Genomic DNA, 22,778 nt, shown 5'->3' on the forward strand with positions numbered 1-22,778 from the left:
CAAGTCCCTTGGTCCCCTTCACCACCTCCGCCTGTCCTCTGCCCTTAGTTCTCTGACTAGGAAAAAGGGCAGTGTCCAAAGCCGTTCTCAAAAAAACCTCTTTTTTTCCCCATTGTTTTTTTTTCTTCATTTATTTTTTTAATGTTACATTCAAAAAATATGAGGTCCCCATATACTCCCCACCCCCCTCACCCCACTCCTCCCATAACACCACCTCCTCCATCATCATGGGACATTCACTGCACTTGGTGAATACATCTCTGAGCACCGCTACACCACATGGTCAATGGTCCATCATAGCCCACACTCTCCCCCAGTCCAACCAGTGGGCCATGGAGGACATACAATGTCCGGTAACTGTCCCTGCAGCACCACCCAGGACAACTCCAACCCCCGAAAATGCCCCCACATCACATCTCTTCTTCCCTCTCCCTACCCTCAGCAGCCACCATGGCCACTTTCTCCACATCAGTGCTACATTTAAAAAGACCACTTGAGAAGACTGTTTCAGGGCTGACCGCCTCCCAGTGCACGGGCTGTGTGGGAGCTCCCAATACACACTAAATTCCAGAAGGAGGAGTCAAAGCTGTCTCAGTTGCTACTCTTGGACCTTTAGTAAGCATGTTTACTTCTGTCTATGGATAGGACAAAGTTCTCTGCTCAGTCCAGGCACAACCTCCTAAAACAGGGGCCTTTGCCAGCCTCCCTTGCCCAGGGCACCCTCAGCCCACTCCCCGGAGCAGACAGCCCCATGAGGCACACACAGGGCTAGGACCCTCCAGCTTCCTGTTTAATATTGATCTGTAATAAGTGGAAATCTCTTAAGACCTGGGGTGGAGAGAAGGGAAGGATAAATATAATATATTATATTATAATTATAATTATATTATAATATAAATATATATATACACACACAGATACATATATACACACACACAGATATATATATATATTTTATCCCCCATACCTTGTGGCTGGCTTGCTGTCTGCTCTCTCTGTCCATTCTCTGCAGGCTCTTGTGTGTTCTCGCTTGTCTCCCTTCTTTTTGTTGCATCACCTTGCTGAGTCGGCACTCCGTGTTGTGCGGGCGAGCCTGCCTTCACAAGGAGGCCCCAGGACGCAAACCCAGGGCCTCCCATATGGTAGATCAGAGCTCATCTGATTGAGCCACAGCTGCTTCCCTATCTATATATTTATATATAAATACAGAAACATCAACTCCAAATCCACTTAGGGCATTTTGAGAGTTATTTGCCATGAAGAAATTTTTTTTTTCTTGACAATAACCATTGGTTTTAGGACTTTCACCTAAAACTTGTGATTCTCCCCCAGAGCAGGCAGCATTATGGGGGATCCAAATACCCCAGGGACTGAGACCCCCATGGCCTTCCCCACAGCTGCCCGTGCTCCATCTGCTCTTATGCCATGGCAGCTCCTCAGGGGTCCCCTGAACAGGTAGCAGATCCTACTCGGCCCACCCTCTCAGAACACCCACCTCCTGTCTTTTCTCTCTTTCACTCAGGCAGTGCAGCTTCTCCTTGTTCAGTAGCTCAGAGACATGGTCTTTTGGTCGTGCGGAGCAAATGGATTTAATTTAGGACGTAAGATTAGAAAGTCACCTCCGTGCGGAAGCAAGCTAGTTAGGGAATAGAGAGACGAATCTGGGACCTGACAGAAAAAATGGCCTTAAAATACGTGGCCATGGGAACCCTGGCTGAAGGAAAGGCGGTTCAAGATGGCTGCTGGAAGAACCTCCTGAGAGGCCCCATTCAGAAGAGGATTTCATCCCCTATCAAGGAAGAGCCCCTGATATTCTTAAAGGGCCTTGCCTTTGGGTTCCCTGGAGAACCGATGGGTGGAGTAACCAATCAAAACAGCAAACAGCTGGGATTCCTCCCCCAAACATTAATGGTGGGGTAATTAATGGTTTAAAAAGCAAGCGCAGAAGTTAAACTGACCCTTCTTCCTGTATCTGCTCTTTCTCTCCATTCCCAGATTAGCATGCAAATAGACCTAGGGATTTGTAATCTGTAATGGGGATTTGTAGTTTGTAAATCAGCTCTTTTTACCCCCTTTTTAGCCCTTTTCCTCTCTCTACCTGGGACCCATAATCTGTTACTTTCTCCCTTTTCTCTCATTTTCTTAATAAATTACAGGCCTAACTGAACTGGCACGTACTTAAAAATTCTTTTTTTGTAACAAAGCCAAAACCTAGAGGAAATCCAGCAATATATTATGCTGCTACTCCCCAAATAACAGATACCAAGTTTTAAGGATTAAGAAATGCAGTGCCAATCTTCTCATTGTCATTCTTGAATTCAATTTAAGAGGTTTTTTTCTAAGTTTTAAGGATATATATTTTTACCATAGGACTAAAATAAATTTCATTTAAAATGTAATCTTCTTTAAAACTTCTTTCCCCAAGATTACTGGATAAAACATGTTCATTATCTCCAGTGAACTATCATGAAGACCTACAGAGAAAAAAATAGTCACAGCCTTTCCATTTTCTTCCTGCTTCTTATCTATAGGCCCATCACCAGATAATAAATTTTAGCCTCTTGAGTCCCCTTCTAAAACTATTTTCATTATATCTTATAAAAATATGAATGTACATATGTGTGTAAATTAATGCTATCATATAGTCACTTATATTAAAGGAAACGTGTGGTTGAGAGTTTTTAATTATCTTATTTATTTTGAGTAGGTAATAAATCCACATAGAACAAATTTCAGAAGATCCAAAAGGGTTCACAAAGGTACAGTGGGTTGAGTGGTGCCCCAAGCCCCCAAAAAGTTCTTGTCCACCTGGAAGCTCAGTACTTGATCTTATTTGGAGATAGGATCTTTGCAGATGTATCTAGTTAAGGATATGTATTGGTCAGCCAAAGGGGTGCTGATGTAAAGTACCAGAAATCTTTTGGCCTTTATAAAGGGTATTTATTTGTGGTAGAAGCTTACAGTTACCAGGCCATAAAGTGTAAGTCACTTCCCTCACCAAAGTCTGTTGCCACGTGTTGGAGCAAGATGGCTGCCGATGTCTGCAAGATCTCAGCCTTCTTCTTCCTCTTCAGGCTCCATGGCCCCAGCTTCTTCCAATACCAGCCGCAGGCTGGGATAAGTCTTCTCTCTCTCCTGGGGCTCATTTCTCTCTGGCTCAGCTGCACTCTTCTCTCCACAGGGTCAGCTGTAGACGTTCAGGCTCTCTCTCTTCCTGGGACCTCTCCTCTATAGAGCCATCCCTATTCCTATGTGCTCTTCTCAGGGCTCCAGCATTAAAACTCTAGCATCACAACTCCACTGTCTGCGCTGCCATGTGGTTTTCTCTGTGAGCCCCCACCCACCAAGGGGGCAGCCTACTGATGTGGCCCAATCAAAGCCTTAATCAAAATTTAATCACATAAAAGTGAAACCTTTGAATCCAATACAATCTAATATGCCCAGAAGAACAAACCAGTTTACAAACATCATCCAATATCTATTTTTGGAATTCATAAATAATGCCAAACTGCTACAGTATTTCAAGATGAAATCATCCTGGATTTAGGGTGGACTCAAATCCAGTGGCTTTAAGAGAAGACAAGGTCACATAGCTAGTGCACCTAAGACAAAGGATATGTGGGAAAGCAGTTTTTGAGGTTTGTTGAGTGCCTTAGAAATAGAAGAGACAATCACTATTCAGAACTTGCTAATGGCCAGAGGTGAAAAAAGGAAATTAAAAGAGAAGACACAGAACACAGAGCAGGTGGCAAGTGACCACGGAGGCAGAGATGGGACTGACGCAGCCACAAGTCAAGATCCGCCTTGGTCAGGGCCACCAGAAGCTGGAGGAGGCAGGGGAGGATGCTTCCAGAACATGGCCCTACTGGCACCTTGGTTTGGACTTTAGGCCTTAAGAACTACAAGGGAATAAATTTTTGTTTTAGGCCACCAAGTTTGTTGCCGTTTGTTATGGCAGCCACTGACACTAATGCAAAAGGAAAGGATGTGACTCACCCATCCTTGTCCCATGCCCCTAATTTCCCTTCCTGACTGCTCAATGACACTAGCTGCTTATATATATTTCTGGAAAAAGTGGAGGCTTCACAAGCACATTCATCTCTCCCTGCTCTTTCAGTGGATGCTGACATGCAGTAAATCTGTTCTGCACCTAGCCTTTTCCCACTAAACAATAAACCTTGGAGTTCATTTCATATCAGTTTGTGTACTACTGCCTCGTTCTTTTTAGTAGTTGCACACTCATTTAATTATTTCCCCAATCTCTTGATACTGCAAACAAAGCTGCAATGAATTTGTACATGTGCTTATTTCTATAGTCTATATTGCTAGCAGTGGAATTGCTGAGACAAAGGCTTTTAAAATTTTAATAGTTACTGCCAAATTGTGCTCTCACCTGCAATGTATGCACGTCTCCCCGAACCCCTGCCAGCAGGGCGTGCTGTCAACCAGCTTCATCTCTGACAGCTGATGAGGTAAAAATGGTGGTGTGGTTTCAGCTGACCAATGCAAGCATATATGCAAGAGCAATTTTTATTTCCTTTTTGTAAAATGTTAGTCCTGGTCTGTTTTTCCGTGTTTGTTATTTCCCTTTTCTGCGTTTGTTAAAGATGTTCTTTTTTTGTAGGAGTTCTATAAAGGTTAAGAAGATATGTATTTTTCTGTAACACAAAATGTATATAACTTTGCCAGTTTATTATTTCTCTTCTTAATTTGTTTATGTATTTATGATACATAACATCGCTTTTTTAAAAATTTTGTTTCATTGACTCTTTTCAAATGTACTGTTCTATAGCTATGGTATTTTTATATCATACTTAAAAGGGCATTTCTACTCCTGATGATCTCATATTTTATTGTAGTGTTACTCTTTGTTTTATATTTAAATATTTGCTCTAGCTAGAACTTACCTTGGTAAAATGTGGGGAGGGATATGAATTTATTTGGATATGCAGTCTCCCAAATACCATTTATGAAATCTATTCCTTATTGATTTTAATTCCAATTTGGTTGCATGAGCTTAAAAGGTCTCTGTCAGTGCTTTCTAGTTTCCATTTATCTCTTTCTACTCATAAGCAGGCATCACTCTTTTAAAATTATGAAATCTTAAAACATGTTTTAACTCCTGGTAGAGTTTCTCCTTCTCTATCACTCTTGTTTATTGTTTTGTCAGCAATTCCCATTTGTTTTTTGAATGTAAACTTTATAATCAGCTTGCCTAGTTCTCCTGTACATGTTCCGTTGGTATTTTACTGCAGTGATATCAAATGTGTACGTTAGTACAGCAGCAGCCAGCATTGTGATGCCAATTCTTCTCTCCCTAGAAGATGGCAGGACTTTCACTTGGTCATGTCATCTTTCACCTTCCTCAGCAGGATTCTAAATGTTTCTTCATGACAAGTTTGCATATTTTTTACTAGGTTTATTCCTAAGTATTTATTTACTGTTATTCCTAAAAATATCTTTTCTGCCATTCAGTCATTTATCTAGTTATAGCTTGTATACATGAAGTTAATTTCTGTACATTAATACTGTACTTAATCAGCTACTTCCATTTTCTCCCATTGATTTTCTTGGATTTTACAAAAATATAAATATATCACCTACAGATAATGATCACTTTATCTCCCCTTTTCCATATTTATATATTTTTTGGCTTTCTGCCTTTGCTAGTAACTCTGTAACAATGTTAAATAATGTTGTGCATCCTTGCTTTCACATAATTTTAATGAAGTCTCTTGTGGTTTTTCATTAAACATGAACTGCCCTTTAATTCGAGATTATACACACATAGATACATACGTGATATTTTATCATGTTAAGGAAGTGTTTTAGTTTGCTAAAGGCTGCCAATGTGATATGCCAGAAATGGGCTGGCTTTCATTTATTTATTTATGTTTGGGTCCCAGGGCCAGAGAATGAACCCAGGACCTCCTATGTGGGAAGCCAGCGCTCAACCACGGAGCCACATGGGCTTCCCTGAGTTGTTTTTCCTCACTTGTTTTGCTTGTTTGTTTTTATCTTTTTAGGAGGCACCAAGATCCAACCCTCCAACTCTCCCCAGACCTCCCATGTGGGAAGCAGGCGCTCAGCCCCTCGAGCCACAGCCGCTCCCCCGCCCCTGGGTTGGCTTTTATAACAGGATTTATTAGGGTAAAAGCTTGCCGTTCTGAGGCTGTGAGAACGGCCGGCTCAAGGGCTCGTCACTGAGGCTGTCTCGCAGCACCGCAGCCGCAGACGATCGGGCGCAGGGCAGGGCCCGACGGCGCCGCTCCTCCTCCGCTAGCCTCCAGCTGCTCTGCGCGCCCAGCCTCTCGGGCCCCTTGCTTCCCGTCCGCTGCTCAGCTGACTCCGTCCTGGCCCCTCTCTCCGCTCTCCGGGCTTCTCTTTCTGCGGCTGCAGAGGACCCTGGAGTCCTCCCACCTGGCAGGGTAGAACGGCCGCTCCCTCTCGCTGTGCTTGTGCGTGTTTCTTCGCTGATAAAGGATCCAGCAAGAGGACCCAGACCCACCCTGGGTCACTCCTCACAGGGCAATTCCATCCAAGCCCTGAACCGACTTCAGCTGAACCAAGGGTCCCGCACCCTCAGGCATGGATTACCTCCAAGAACAGGGGATCTTTCCTGGGATGCATTAAAAGCTGTCACAGAAAGCATCCAGTTGTTATTTATTAAGGGTATGATAAAAAAATACCTGCCAAGTTTTTCAAAAATTACCTTTTCAGCATCTAGAAAAATGGTTACATTTTAATTTTTATATATAAATATATCAATCATATTAATAAAACTGTATTATATTCAGAAAATTATATTATTTCCCAGTATCGAACTATACGTGAATTTTTCTAATAAGCAAGAAATTGGTCAATTCTTTTGATATTGTCTGATGGAATATTTTATTCATGTTTTATTTAAGATTTTGCATCAATATATATTGCCAGGTCAATTTATAGTTTTCTGGTTTTGTTCTTTTTATTGTTGTTCTATGTTACATGAATTGTTAAAAAATAATTTGGAAGTTTTCCTGATTTTTTTCTACTCTATGAAGTTTATATAGACTTAGTGTTACCTATTCTTGAAAAAATTTGGTAGAATTTCTCTTAGAGCATTCTGCTATTATAATTTCTTTTGTGCTTATATCTTTCACATATGTTGTTTGCTTTGCTTGCTTTTATCTTAGCATCTCTTTTGCCAATCCAAATGATTTTATTTAATTTTTATTTCAACTATTAACTTTATGGCTTTAACATTACTTTAAAAAACTTCGTCTTCTGTTCCTTTAGACAATATATATTACCTCTGTACCCTTTCTTCTACCACCGTATTTTAGAAAACTATTATTTTTAGTGTTTATTTTTTAAATTTAAAGCACTGCTCCCTCTACTACCTTAAATTCAGGTTTAATGAGTTTATCTTGATGTCAGCTTTAAAAAATTGGAATACATAAATCATCTTTTTCCACATTCTCCTACTCCTTAAGGGCTTTGATTAGGTGGGTTAAGGGCTGCAACTTTTTCATCATATCCTCTAATCATAATTCCCATATTAGTTTTAGTCTTATTTCATTAAATGGATTCAATGACAATAGACTGTTACTTTTCCTTAGTTTATCCATTTACCTCTTGGATAGCTGAAACTGGTCTTCAGCAGTTTCTTCAGGAACAGCTCAAAGGAGCTAGATTCTAAAGTCTAGCAGATTTTAAAATTTTTATTCTTCTGCCTTTAAAATGGAAAGACTGCTTGTCTTGGAATAAAATATTGGCCACACTTTATTTCCATAAGAACTTAAAAAATACTATTCTACTATCTTTTAATGTAAGTCTAAGGCCTGAAGACAGTGGTGAATTTGTTCTTTTTCAGTAAATGTGACAATAATTTATACTTTGTATTTTAAAGTTCAGTAATTTTGTTAGGATATATTTTGTGTATAATGTTCAATGTCAATTTTTCATGGGTAATAAATTTGTAGATTCAGATTTGTTTTTCTTCATGGAACATTTTCTTTAGATATGTCTTTAAGTATTTCCATAGGTTTTCCCTCACATTATTTCTCCTCTGTTTCAATAATCTTTAATTAACACATATGGCATAAGTTCCCCCATCACAATGTATTTATTTATTTATATTTTAGATATTGCAAGATTCAGGGATAAGCAATATCCTCATCTGTCTTGGGATTTTTCTTCTGATTCAAGTACCATCATTTTTTGAAACTTTCACAAGTATTTTATTCAGTTACAATAGTCAGGTTATATATTCTCAATCAATGTATATCCAAAATATATTTTCATTAGCCATAAAAATGAATAAAATATCATAACATGATATTTTAGCTGAGAATATATTCTTTAATCACAATCCCTTCCTCTCACAATTTTTAGATGTTATTTCACTGTCTCTGAGGTCTGTATCCAAAGAAAAAGAAAGGTAATGCTCTTCTCATTTCAGTTCTAAGTATTCTGTTTTTTTGTTTGTTTGTTTCAGTTTGGAAGCTTAAATAATTTTCTCTGTATACTTGGAATGTCAGAATTTCTAAAGGATGTGTCTAAGCATCATTTTATTATTTTTTAATTAATCTATTTTGCTCCCCAGTGAGCCTTTTCAATCTGTAGACCCAAGACTTTATTCATCTTAGAAAAACTGTCCTTTATTATTTAATTATATCTCTCTTTGAGCTGTTTTTTAAATCTCTTTGGGCTGCTTAATTAATTGCTTGCTACATTTCCTGAAACAACTTTCAGGATCAAATATCTTTAATTATTTCCATTCCTTTGGCATGTTTGCACTGAGTTGTGAAATACTTTTCCAGTTTGTCTCAAAAATTTAAATTTGTGAAAGTTATCTTTGTGCTCTGTTTGAATTCCCTCTGGAGTCATTATTTTTTTAAGTTGTCCACCAGTTTTTTTACCAGTTCTGCTTCATTGATGTCTACTTGTTATTCTTCTTGGGCTGCTCATGATTTTGTATGCAAGCAACTGCTGGGTCACTTAGATTTGTTGAGAAGTGGTAAACCAAAAACTGGGTGTGTGTACTTCCTCTCTTGTGGCCTGACAGTAAACAGGCTGTGAACTATTATTACTTTCTTGAGGCAGAAGGAGGGAAACTACCTGCCCCAAAATTGGCCCTTAAACAAAGAAACAAAAGTTTTCTATGCCAATCAACTCCTACACCAATATTTCTCTTAAGGCCAGTCCCATCTCCTCCATGGAACCTGTCCTTTATAAGCAATAAATTGCCTGTTCACAGGAGGAACCCTGTCCTACGTCTTATCTCATGCTGTTCTGACAAATGCACTGTGAAGCATGTGCTTCGCCTTTCGCAGATGAGGACAGAGGCCGAGAGAGCCAGCGTCATCATGCCTTGCCACCACCTTGGTTTGGTCCGTGGAGAGGCTGTGGTCTTCCTTTGGCTTGGCCTGACATCAGAGCAATGGCCCTTGGCTCCATACGGTCTCTTGCTCTGGCTTTGTGATTAAGGACATGTTTCCAAGACAGAGAAGGAGGTTGTGGTTGTGACTCAGACGATAGTGAACTGTTGCTAAGGCCACAAATATTTTACAAAATCTATTATGGGAAACTAATTTCAAGCATAATAGGGGTTCTTCAAACTTGCTACTAAATTAAATATGTGAAAAGTAATAGGGGATATCATGTTGGGCTAAGAGCAAAGAAAAAAAAAATACTGACCTTACTCAGAGCAGTGTAAAGATGAGAATTCTCAGTCCCTGCCAGTGGGAATAAAATGTCAGCAATTTTGTGGAAAAGCGATTCAGATGCATGCATCGAAATATATTTAAAGGGCTATTAAATTTTTACGTGATAATCCTAATTCTAGGAGTTCATACGAAATGAGGTCAAAGGTTTAGGAAGTATGTTGGTTATCTCAGCATGCTTTGAGATTTGAAAACAAAAACTGAAAATAACCTAAGAAATTGTGACAATTTGGTTGAGTTGACTATTTCTGCATGCTAAGATGATAGGTGATGAGGCTGACAGTAAGGTACCTTTATAATTACAAGTTATCAAAAATTTTACCATGTGTCATTTGATCATCAGGTTTGGCTGGTCCTGGAGAAAATCAATTGCTGGCAAGGACTTGGAGCAACAGGAACACTCATTCCTTGCTTGTGGGAATGCAGAATGGTACACCACTTGGAGGACGATTTGGCAACCTCCTACAAAGCTCACCACAGTCTCAGCACATCATCCAGCACTTGCTCGCCTAGGGTTTCTACTGAGGATGGAATACAATGCCCCTGTTGAGCAATGAAAAGGAATGTGTCATCCACACACTTAAACATGTGAACCTTAAAATGCATATTGCTAAGTACAAGAAGTCAGTCTGAAAAGACCACATACTGTGATTCCACTCATATGATATTCTGGAAAAACCAAAGCTATCCAGGAAACAAACAGTGGTTGTCAATGGTTTAGGCAGACAGGAGTGCTGAAGGTCAGGTGATATTTTAGAGTGATGAAACTATTCTGTACGATACTATAATGGTATCTTACAGCACCAAGAATGAAACTTAATATATGCAAATTTTAAAAATCGTTTAAGAGGTCAGAGGATCCCAGGATGCAATGCAGACTGTGACAAAATCATTGGGGCTGGAGTGAAAAGGTGCTGACCTAAGTAACTTTAGAAATAAGCGGCAAAAGGAACTGTGCATAAAACTGTACCCTAGATGGCAATGCTGCTCCCCATGGGGACAGAGGTTAAACATCTAAACGTACTATACATGTACACTGAACTGAGCAATTTAGTAAATGGATGGTGGCTGGTGGGAGGCTAGTTCCTCACTGTTGGAGTGGGAGTTTACAGACAAGCAAGAGAAGGCTAGAATGATTCATAGGTAATGCATTAGAGCTGGAAGCATCAGTATGTATTCATGATTAGCTTAATATATGCACAGATAGAACCTCTTATGTTTTTTTAATGTAACATTCTATGTTATCTATTAACTTTAATTTAAAAATATATATGCACAGGTAACTATTTACAGAAATATTTATAGAGGCAGTGGTTTCTACAAATACAGGCACACATATAGTACATAGTACGTATTCACACACAGATTTCTTGCTCTTTCAGTTGAGAGGGCCTGGAAGCAATGGTACCCCAGTAGCAATGAGCTATCAAGCACCCACATCTTGATTTCTATACCATTCTTCAATAAAGGGAACCAGGGCTCGTTGGAGAAATGGTTAATTCCAGGGTTGGGGCAGGAAATATACTGGATGAGCCTGGAGCAGCTCGTTGTGCCAGAAAGTAAAGACGTGTGCTAGCCAAACACACATAAAGCCAACATAATAAATGATTTAATAAATAGATAGATGTGGAAGAATAGACAAATTTCCTTTGCAGAAGAATTTCAAGTAATTTACCGGAGATCATGGGCACTCCAGGAAGGGGATGTGACTCCCCATGCCTTACATGTGGGCTGTGCCTAATGCCCTCCTTCCAAGGATTACCATATATAAAGGGGGGAAAAGAGGAGCTCCTAGTGGAGACACCTAACAAGCACGGCCTCAGCCACGTGACCGAGGTCCACATCGACAGTGATACGTCACGTGGACCATGTGTATTCTTGATGTTATGATAATAGCACTCTACCCCATGACTTTCCTCTCAAAAAAACATTAAGTCCAGTCCAATCATGAGAAAAACATCATACAAATTCTAATTGAGGGACATTCAACAAAATAATTGACCAGTACTCCTCAAAGCTGTCAGGTCATCGAAGACAAGAGTCCAAGAATCTGTTGCAGCCGAGAGGAGCCAAAGGGGACATGATGACTAAACATAGTGTGGTACCCTGGAACAGAAAAGGGACATCAGATGAAAACCAAAGGAATCTGAACAAAGTGTGGATTTTAGTTAATAATAAAGTATCAATATGGGTTCATTAATTGTGACAAAAATACCATTCTAATGTAAGATATTAACAACAGGGGAAACCAGTTTTATGAGAATGCTATGTTCTATCTTTGCAACTTTTCTGTACATATAAAACTATTCTAAAAAAGTTTATGAATGTAAAAATGGTATTTACATTATAATTTTATTCAATTGAATACAATTATACATATATATTTTTATAAACAACTTATGGAAATAACTCATTAAGCCAATGTAGAAAATGTAAGAAGTTTGAGTCAAAGGAAATACAAACCTGATCTTGAATCTAAACTATTGCACTGTTTTCTATGGTAAACTAATTGTAAAAGACTCTGAATCATGTCAAAGTTTTCTTTTATCTTGAATTTGAATCTTTTTTCTTATTATCTTGTAACTATAGTAACAGAGGCTATTATGTAATTATACTTTTCTGCATCCACAGACAGAAATATAGTTCGATAACTTTGTCCTTTCTCTTTCAGATACATTTGTTTATCTAAACTAAATATTCCTAGTGTGTGTGCATATCATCTGAATGATTTTTTTCATCAGGTAATCTTTAAGATTTCCCAAGAAAGGGAGAAGGAATGGAGCAGAAAAATGAGAAGGGGCAATCTTCAGACACACATCTAATTATATACTTTCCGTAAGGACAGGGAAGAAAGTTGCAGTAGTCAACCAAAGGTGTGCTGATGCAAAGTACAAGAAATCTATTGACTTTTATAAAGGGTTTTTATTTGGGGTAAAAACTTACAAGGCCCTAAAAAGTCCACTTCAAGGTACCATAAGAGGTACTTTTTCACCAAAGTCAGTTGTCATATGTTGAAGCAAGATGGTTGCCGATCTCTGCTAGGGTTCAGCCTTCCTCTCAGCTACAGGCTGGCATAAACTTCATCTCTCTTCCAAGGGCATTAGCTGTTTGAGCTTTCTCCTTTCTGTCACATGGCACGACTGAAATGACCAAGTTCTCTACTCTTCTGTGTCTCCTTCTGTGTATCTTCTTTGGTTTTGAGAGTCCATTTATACAGCCTACCAAGGGGGCAGGGAATCAACCCTGAGTTACACCCTACTGACAGGGTCAAATCAAAGCCCTAATCTTAACATAATTTAATCAAAGACATTTCAGCTGAATCTAATACAATCAAAAGGGATCACACCCAGAGCAACAAACCAATTTGCAAACATAATCCTTTTTTTTTTTTTTTGGTGTTCATAAATAATCTCAAACTGCCAAAAAATAGTTTAAATGTGTAAAAGGAGATGTTGATATATACATGCACAAAAAAGGATGCCATACAGCTGGTTTTGGTATAATATGGGTCCTTGAGAATTTTGTCAAACCATCTGATCCAAAAGCCCACATTTATTAATCCCAGAGAATGAACATGAAGCAGGAGGTGCTACCCACAGTAAACAAAATGATCTTTTAAACAAATAAGACACTTTCCTCATGATGGCATTTTCGTTTCTATTTATCTACAATCTCTGCAAAATCTCTGCAGCAAGTATTGGAGCTCATGCAATGTGTTGATTTGCAAACTAGTTTTTATGTATGTGCATATCTGTAATTTCTGACTTCAAACCATCAACAATAAAGTGGACATGTCAACAGTAACTGACTATTGCTTAAAGGTGCTAATTAGAGAGACAGTGCAACACCTTTTCCATTAGCTTTAGCTAAAGAATATTTTAAGGAGGAAATTTTTGAGTTTGAATTGCTTACAGAAACCTCTTCATACCAATTAAAGAAGGTGGACAACTAGACAGTAGAAATTTTGTTTCCTTTTGGTTTAACAGCACTGCTCAAACGAACAATTTTGCCCATTTGAAAGTTCCCTAAAGTGACCACTGAAGTTTCAAACTGTTTTGGTGAAATTGTGTCAGTTAGAAAGGTATGCAGTAGGGCTAGAGTTACAGTGATAAAACAAAGAAAGCAAGCATTCAGCCTGGAGGAGGTGCAGTTTATACTGAAAAGACCCACAAAAGAACTGCAACATATCGTAAGGATGGCAATATCGGAAACGTAATTTTATGTTTCTGGAGCTTGGCAAAGGCCAGTCATCACTGATCAGGGTCCAGACAAAATCTCCTAATTGCTGGGAGAAATAATTAAATAAAAAAAGTTCTCAGGAATGCAAAAATAAAACTGAGGAATAAGTCTTTAAAGGGTTTGAAATAATGACCCAGGGCAAAGTTGGTCCAAAAGAAAAAAGTCTGAAAAAAAAAATCTCAATTTCTCAGTCCCTGAAATTGACTTGATGAGATTGAGGTAGGTCCATTATCTTCTTATAGACTTTCCTTTTTGTAGATGACAACTTTTGAAACACTACACAAGCGGAGAGACAAGGTATTAGACATGCAAGTGCTAGATGCTAGAAAATAATTTTACAAAAAAACAAAAACAAAAACAATGCAAATCTGTTCAAAAAACCCCAAAGGATCTAATTCCTAGGAAAGTAAAATACACCCAATGTTGAAATACTTTAACAAAATACTGGTATTCAATTCAGCATGAACTTATCTCCCAGCCAAGTCAGGGGACACCTTGAGCAGACAAAGACGCAGGGGGCCTCTGATGTGTGCGCCATTACTGAGTTGAGGGTCCCAGGCCAGGCAGTGAGGATCTCAGTGGACTCTCAGGGGACCCTCTAATTGGTCCATGCATTTCAGTCAAAGACCACCAGGAGCACACCTTGAACAAGTTGGGTTTATTACTCACAGCACATACCTCTGGAAACCACAGGGCATCTCAGAAGGAAGTGTTAGAAGCAAGTTTGTAAAACTTGGGGCTTTGGTTGGGTGAATGGACAGAAGGTCAAAGGAAGCAGGAGTTTGCTCTATTTTGGATGCTGTCAGAAAGTGGAGGCAATTCTTTAATTGTGTATCTCAAGTAGTCATTTCTGTGGGGAGGGCAGATGACTAGAGCAAGGGTAAAGATTATTGTAATTGATAAAGAAGTAGCAGTCATTCGTTTTAGCCAAGATGTTTGGCACTGTGTTTTTGTCTGTATAATTCTGATGAAATTACGAAGTAGAGAACTAACTAGTTAAGACAGAGGGTGGGAAGTGAATTTCAGAGGTATGTGCAAGGTCCAGTGGTGTCACGAAGGAAGGAAAATTCAAATTAGGATAGGGATGGGGAACACTATGGGGCAGATTTCCAAAACGAAGGGACGTACAAGCTTGACAGATAGGTAGACATTCCTTAGGTAGGGCTGGGGAGGGGAATGAAGTCAGGGGCAGAGGGCCTTGCAGGCAGAAATAAACCAGACATACAGAGGACAGGTGTTCACAAGTAGTACGGCATCTGGCGAAGAACTACAGAGACTCAAAAGCGTAGAGAAACGAGGTTGTATATGTGGGGTGGAATCAAATGATAATGACCTTCCTGAATCGCTAAGGAATTTGGGCTTAAATTTATAGGATTGAAAACCATTGAAAGGTTTTAAACAGTGGGCTAACATAATCATATTAGATTGGGGACAAAGCTACGGTATAAAGAGACCAAACAGGAGACATTTCTAATGGCTCGGGAGTGACTCAGTGAAGGCCTGAACTAAAGCACTCACTGTGATCAAAGGGAACAGAAGAAAGAAAGATGCTGAGACCTTGAGTTCTTATCCTTCAGCCAAAGGTGAATTTTCCATGAACTGAATGAGACTCAAGTTTCAGGGACCCTTATTTGCACCAGCAATTTTCAAGTTCCTGGGGATGATCCCTGGAATATGGAAATATAAATAATCAGTTAAATGTGTCTGTCCACTCCAATTTCTTCTCCTTCATATTTCTTCTCAGGTTGGGTGGAATTGGAACAGCTGTGAGAATTCAGGGTCTGGCTAAGGGCAAGTCCAAAACATTTAGTTTTGGTTTAGCATTAATATTTTACTGATTCACAGTCATGTTTATGTATAGGTACTACCAACAATACTAGGTAGAAATTGCTTTCGAGAATACTCTTACTGTGAGCCTTGCTGAATCACCCAGCATTGAGCTACGAAGAGCTAAGGATATTTTAGGAAGACCCTTTCTGACGGCCTGAGCACTGCAAGATGCTTGCAGTGGAAGAGAAACAGCTTTGACATGTGTGGACCCGGAAGTCTGTGGAAAATCCTTCCAATTACCAGACATTAAAATTAGAAGAGGAGGATTTGATTATCACAGTTCTTCATTTAGGAATAAATTTGATAGTGCAACATATCCAAATATTGCTAAATTCTTTTATGGCTAAGAATCATCTGGAATAGAGATGGTCAGAATTCCTGTGATTGTAAGGCACAAACTTGTAGCCATATCCCAGAGGTGAATACTTGTCTGTATGTGAAGCCATGTGTGTTATATAGTCTAACATGACGGATCACCTCATGAGGTATTTGACACATCTTTTTTTCATATATCATCTGAAATGGCATACAAATCATGTGAAAGCAATAATTCATTAGGAAGAAGATATAAATTTCAAAATGAAGTGATTATTTGCTAGTCCAATTAACAAAGAGGACTAAATAACACGAATTCATTTGTGTCACCGAAATGAAACACCAACCACCAACAGGGGAATAGTGTCATCAATTCTGGGGGTATTCGAAATGCCCTGAAATCTTACAGTTCATAGTATAAGAATCTCAATAGAGGATTTTCTAATTTGATAGCAATGTTAGAATTTATGACATTATCAAAAGTGAATTGTGATGTCCTCAGCAGTTTAAATAAAGCTGAAGTTGTAAATCACATCTTGGCCTGCTCTTACAAACCCATGACAGACTTTTTAAACAAAGAACTGCTATTTTCTGTACCCTACAGGCTTCCTAGAATAAACATAACCCACTAGACTTTCACCCTTGCATTGCCATTTTAAAAAGCAAAGTATCTGTATCCTAGAAATAAGCATATTCACCCTCTTTCTCCTCCTCTTTATTTGACATTTACTTTATTCCTCCAGTTTCGTCAGAACAGAGATCAAACTTCTTTTACCATGTTATAATGTCTATGTTCAGACTTGTATTTCTCAATAAATCACATTTTGAAATATTTCTTTATAAGGTTAATAACTGTCTTTGGAATTATTCCCTGAACAGTTAAATATTTTGTCCATATACATTCATATTTAGTTACTGCTAAGAGTAAGATGCTTGTAATATTTCCAGTTTCAGCCTGAACATTTAATCTGTAATAACGAGACACGTTCTAGTAGCAGCTCTTCTATTTACTTTTATGGCCCTAGATAAGCCATTTTAGATAGCTGCCTTCATCCAGATCAAACAGGGACAAGAGCTCTATAATCTACCTTATAGGTAAACAGACATTGATTTATATGAAAAGATCTTGCTAACATCACTAAACAAATGTAAGGTAAAATATATAAGGTTTTATGATAGTAACTGTTTTCTAATATTTGGTTAACATTTTTATAATTTAACCAAAATAAATATTGCATACTTTCAGACAGAATTACGGAATTCAGTACTCAGATGAGGTGAATCGAAATAGTAAAGCTAGGTATAATAATAATAAAAAAAAATTCATCCACATTCTCACCTAATTACCTCAAGAATGAAAATAATTACAAAAATAGATAAATTTTCATAAAAACGTGGCGTTCTTGCCCATATCAATGGGTTAGTTATCCATCTTAGTTCATAGGCCTGATGGAGTGTGCCATAGCTGTCAGTGATTTCTTGTAACGTCTCAAATAGCTGCTCTACAAAGGTGAGGTGACAAGTAGAGGCCAAGCTCCCTTGCAATGCAATCATCATCTAGACTATTCTCGACCACCACATCCAGCAGAGGGTCACCAAACTTCCCTTTGGCTGTTAATGTTTTACCATCACGTTTATAAAGTGGACCATTAAAACGTGATCTTCTGTGCAGTTCTGCGCAGGTGCAGGAATGCTCAGGGCTGGCTGGCCCCTTACCAGCTCCTGCCCTTCTCCTCTCCCCCTCCCCCTCCCCCGCCCCCTCATCCTCCTGCTGCTGCTGCTGCTTCTCCCCCTGCTGTTGAAAAACCCAGATTTTAATGGAATTGCCTGGTTTCCCTTAAGTTTTTCCTTTTCATGATACAGATAAATATGGAAGCTCACAGTTTAAGGGAGGAGGAATTAGGTCAAAACATATGAAATTTCCTTTCTGGTAAGTTAAAACCAGTTGAATATAGACAATTTCATGTGGTTAACCTAATATAATGAGCACTTACTTCTTAAATGGAAGTCTGGCTTGGCTTGGAGAATGACCAAAGATGTTCTCTGGAAGCCATGCCAATTTTGCATTGTTTGCTTGTTTTTAGAGCAAGATGAAGGGTAGTTACTATGTTCCTTCCCAACTAGATATATATATATTTTTTGAAACATGAGTTGAGAAAGTTGGACTTGCCAAAAAAATTACTGGCATAATCTTATTATCACTGAAAAGAAAATAAACCAAACAAATTTGCTGCACATCTTTTATGTACTGAGCTCAGTGCTTGGCATGGACAAGGCAGAAAAATGTTCAGGCATGGTGCTTATCCAAGTAGCATGCATTCTATTTAAGGTTTTTGAAAATACACATGTGACAAGAGGGTGAAAACCACAAGGCCTTAAGCAGTTCTCAAATGAATAACAAAGAAAAGAGGCACTGTCTGATCCCAGCCAAGGAAAGAAAGCAGAAGAGAAAGTACACAGCCAAATGCAAACAGAGGGACAGAGAGAGCGTGTGGAATCTTCGAATACTGTATGTGTAAACTTAAGCAAGTCACTTTAGCTTGCCTGGGATAATACCTTCTTCAAGAAAGTCAGGGCTGGCTGAGTAATGAGAATCGACAGACCAGTCAAGTGGAGGTAGCCAAACCGAAGCCGCCTGCCCTTGCCGTCTGCGGGTGACAGTGGACACTGACAACTTAGCAGGTGCCACGTTCATTTCAGGCACGATGCTAAGAACTTGCCTTCCCAGTGATTCAATGAACCATATATTATTATAAAGGGGAAATTCATATTCAAAGGCTCAGTCGTTTTTCCAAAAATAATCATCTAGTAAACTTTAGAATTTTTTCCAAGGATATCTGAAAAAAGCAGGAGATAAAAAAGTTTTGGTAATGGATGGTGGTGATGGTAGTAGAGCATCATAAAAGTAGTTAACAGCATTAAGTCTCATATTTGAATGTGGTTAAAATGGCACATTTAAGGTTGTATATATGTTATTAAAATAAAATGTTTTAAAAAATCATAGACCTATACAGCACAGTAAGGCCTAATGTAAACTATGGACTGTAGTTAATAGAAGAACTATAATACTGTTTTCATCAATTGTAACAATGGTACCCTCACCAATGCAAAAATGTTAATAATAAAGAAAATTATGTGAGTAAGGGAGTATATGGGAAACCTGCACTTCCTCCATGATTTTTCTCCAAATCTACAACTTCTCAAATAAAAGAAAAGGCAGGAGAAGTTTAGACACACACACTACAGATATTATTCTATCTCTTTAAATCTTTGGATTATCCAAGTTAATAAACAATGGATTACCACTTATATTATTACAGGTGCCAAGCAAATCACAATTTAGAGAAAGACATTGGAGTTGAATAACATTTTATTCAGAAGGTAAGTTATCATTGGAGTTTTCCATTCCTTTATGAAAAAACTACTTAGCTTTCCATTCATTTCAGCAAATCCAATATTATCCTTATTATGGGGTCAATAAAAGATGGTCTTCTAAAAGTATTTCATTAAATCTATTAGTTGTGCACAACTAATTCTGGACAAATGATTTTACTCTCCTGGACATTTTCGAGGTGTTTGTCTTGAAAACACTGAAGTTTATCTATTAAATCTAAAAGTTCCTTAAGTCTAAATTCTAAACTATTTAACTAATATTAAGTATCCAATTAAAGACAGAAATGTGGAACAGTAATTCCTATGTTCTTCTTAATCACTTGAATTAATACTTTCAAACTGAAGACTGGGGATAAATTCAACCCTGAGGTACTGGTCTGTAAATTAAAGCAAAATATTCAAGCCCTCCCATTGTACTAATACTTCAATTTCCACCAACTCAACCCTCCCCCAAAAGAAAAAAACCACTGCCCACTGGTGAGGCATTCACCTACTAGAATATCCTTCCCCACAACACCTGCCCTTACTGCAGGAACCTACTGGATTACTAAGGGTAGAACTAAAAGAAGCCCCAGCACCAGGGACTCACTGCAGTAAGACTTTATGTCTAGCTGTAACAGCCCAATGTACGAGCTAGCCGTTGACGCAGTCTCTTTCTATCTTGTGCCTCTGGTCCTTTTCCAGGGCCTCTGAATCCTCGCCTTTAGGAATGGGTGAACAGAGAGGGCTTCTTAAGCAGCCGGATAGGAATCAACTCTCATCCTTCTCACTTTCATGGCTCCACTGAGATGGAAGGCCCTGGGAAAAAGCCTGGCTAGGTAGCTGCTTCCCAGCGATGAGGGCACAGCATGGCACGGGAAAGCCCTCTCTATCCATTTGTCAGAAATGTAGTGACTTGAGTCTGTACTCATAGCCCTTAAGGTTCTCCTGGTGTACAAGCCACAGTACAGCATGAAGAGACCTTGAGGCTCACATGTAGCATTGTTTGTTGTTTTAGAGAAGTAGTACGTTTATAGAAAAATCATGCAGAAAATAGTTCCTATATACCACTCTACCATTAACACCATGCATTAATGTTACAATTTGTTACAATTCATTAATTATAATCATACTAACTATAGTACGTCTTTACAACAGGGTTCACTGTGATGTTCACTCCTAGAGCCTTTTCATTTTTATTCTAGTAACATATATACAACCTACATTTTTTCCCTTTTAACCGTATTTACATATTCCCATCCTCTGAGTTTGTCTTTTCACTTCTTCCTTAGCACTGGATATTCTGGCATTGTTTTAAAAGTGTGTTGCCACAAGCAAGGTCAGGCTTTTTTTCTACCTGTACCGAACAATCAGAACTCCTCTCTTCTTAATCCCCTATTAATATCTAAACATATTTCAAACATTTTCTTACAGTCTCTGGCTTGTCCGTTCATTCCACAGATGTTCAGAATTTATAAGGATTTTTTTTTTCTTTTCATCACACACAGGTTTGAAATTGAAAGTGATTACACAAGGACCCTTCTTTGAGGTTTACTTAGGTTAATCCTGCCCCCTCCAAGGCACTAGCGTTATTCGGTCCTGTGGTGTTTTATTACTTTCGTAGCAGTGTTTCTTCATGTTCTGTCCGTGCAAGAGAGTTCCAGAAAGATACTGGTTCTAAAAAAAATGTTTAATGGGATTGCTTGGTCTTAAGCATATTTATGAAATTCTGACAATTTGCCTCAATCAAGTTGTACATGTTTCTGAGAGCTTCCTTTTCTCCACACACTTACCAACCCTTGACATTTGCACACTTTTGCTTTTGGGCAAATGCCAGCTGGAAACTGATGTTGAGAACTTTTTCACTTTTTTTTTTTTCGTCATGAGGTTCCTCTCCAATGAACGTCCTGTTCACACCAAGTTTTCGTTTTCATATTGCAGTGTTTGTCTTATAACCAATATATAACGTCTTATCTGGATAAGATGCCACTCGTTTGGTTTTTTTCTTACTTTTTTCATCTATAAAATGCGGGTTATCTAGTACCTACCTCAAAGAGTCGTTAAAGCCTTGAAAGAGACGGTGCGTGCCATGGGCCTGGCACACAGCAGGGCCAGACCACGAGGGCGGCCGCCGGGGGCCCCGCGGCCCTGCCGTCCCGTCCCGGGGGCTTCTCCGCTCCTCCTCCAACTCGGGTCCGGGCGCTCTCGGCGGAAGCCTGGGAGTCCCCCGGCGTCTTATCCACATTTATCAATGGCTTTTTAAAATGGACGCTTAACTAGTCCTCTCCCAGTTGCGGTTCTCACTTATTTGCATACTGTCTGACTTACGGTTTGCTTCTGCCGTGAACAGGTCCTAACGTAACGCAATGCGGGGACGGTTCCCTTCACAGTCTGGGGGTGTTTGTTTTCAATGCCGTGAGGCTTTTCCTGACCACAGTTTTAAGGCCGGTCTTCAAAGACCTTTTGCCCCCAAAAGATCTCCTACGGTCTACTCGAGGATTCCGCCATTCGCCCTGGTCGGCGAAGCTGAAATTAGTCGATGAGGAAGTGCGGGTGGGCCGACACTCACGAACGCCGTCCCGAGCTAAGAGCCCGGCGCCTCCCCGCGGAGCGGGGCCAAGGGCAGCCCCGCGGAGGCCTGCAGGGCTCCCAGGCCCGCCCGGGGCCCTCGGAACACGCACCCGGGGCCCTCGGAACAGACTCAGGGGGTCCCGCGGCTCCCGGGGCGGATGCGAGGGGGGCGCCGGGGCTCCCCGGGACTCCGCGGGCGGGGTGCGAAGGCGTCCGCGGAGATTCCGGGCGAGACGTGAGGGACGGGCGGCAAACAACCGAGCGCTGACGGCGAGAGTGCGCCGAAGGCCCGCGCAGGCGCAGACAGCTTGCGCGAGTCCAGGTGGGGCGGGGCGCGGACGGCGGAAGACGCACAGGCTTCAATTGGTTCAGACTCAAACACTCGCTCGTCGTTTCCCACATGGTCTAGCGGTTAGGATTCCTGGTTTTCACCCAGGCGGCCCGGGTTCGACTCCCGGTGTGGGAAAACAAAACCTTTTAAGGAGAAGGTAGGGAAAAAGCCACCACCTGAGTTTGCCTTGTGGGCATGTTAAAAGCCACAACACCTTAGGAGAGATATGACTTTAAGATAACGTTCTAATACGCAACCCCAAAAAACGTGTCTGTTTTACTCAGGGTCCTCGACATTTCACTAGAAATAATATTTAATAGCCAAGTTCTGAACAAAGGAATTCTTATGCTCTTGGCCAATTTGCTGCTCTCTGTCCCCTCACTGAGAGTTTCTGGTCTGCAGTACCCAGATGG

General features: G+C 39.8%; 1 long non-coding RNA gene and 1 other non-coding gene across 7 annotated transcripts; one reads left to right on the plus strand and one right to left on the minus strand.

Moving 5' to 3' along the window:
- Positions 1-2,671: 2,671 nt before the first annotated feature.
- Positions 2,672-22,314, minus strand: LOC101420894 (uncharacterized). 6 transcript variants are annotated; one of them, XR_011648502.1, is made up of 8 exons: positions 21,512-22,314; positions 15,465-15,613; positions 12,651-14,222; positions 11,716-11,813; positions 10,030-10,250; positions 9,682-9,719; positions 4,394-4,464; positions 2,672-3,651 (listed from the first exon to the last, which is right to left on the minus strand). It is a non-coding gene; the product is annotated as an uncharacterized lncRNA (long non-coding RNA). The 6 variants fall into 6 exon arrangements; XR_011648501.1 differs by having other exon boundaries at positions 3,564-3,651; positions 15,504-15,613; XR_011648503.1 differs by lacking the exon at positions 4,394-4,464 and having other exon boundaries at positions 15,504-15,613.
- Positions 22,315-22,428: 114 nt separating this feature from the next.
- On the plus strand, positions 22,429-22,500 carry TRNAE-UUC (transfer RNA glutamic acid (anticodon UUC)). The gene has a single exon. It is a non-coding gene; the product is annotated as a tRNA-Glu (tRNA).
- Positions 22,501-22,778: the final 278 nt, after the last annotated feature.

This window comes from Dasypus novemcinctus, chromosome 3 (assembly GCF_030445035.2).
Source record: "Dasypus novemcinctus isolate mDasNov1 chromosome 3, mDasNov1.1.hap2, whole genome shotgun sequence".
Classification (NCBI taxonomy): domain Eukaryota; kingdom Metazoa; phylum Chordata; class Mammalia; order Cingulata; family Dasypodidae; genus Dasypus; species Dasypus novemcinctus.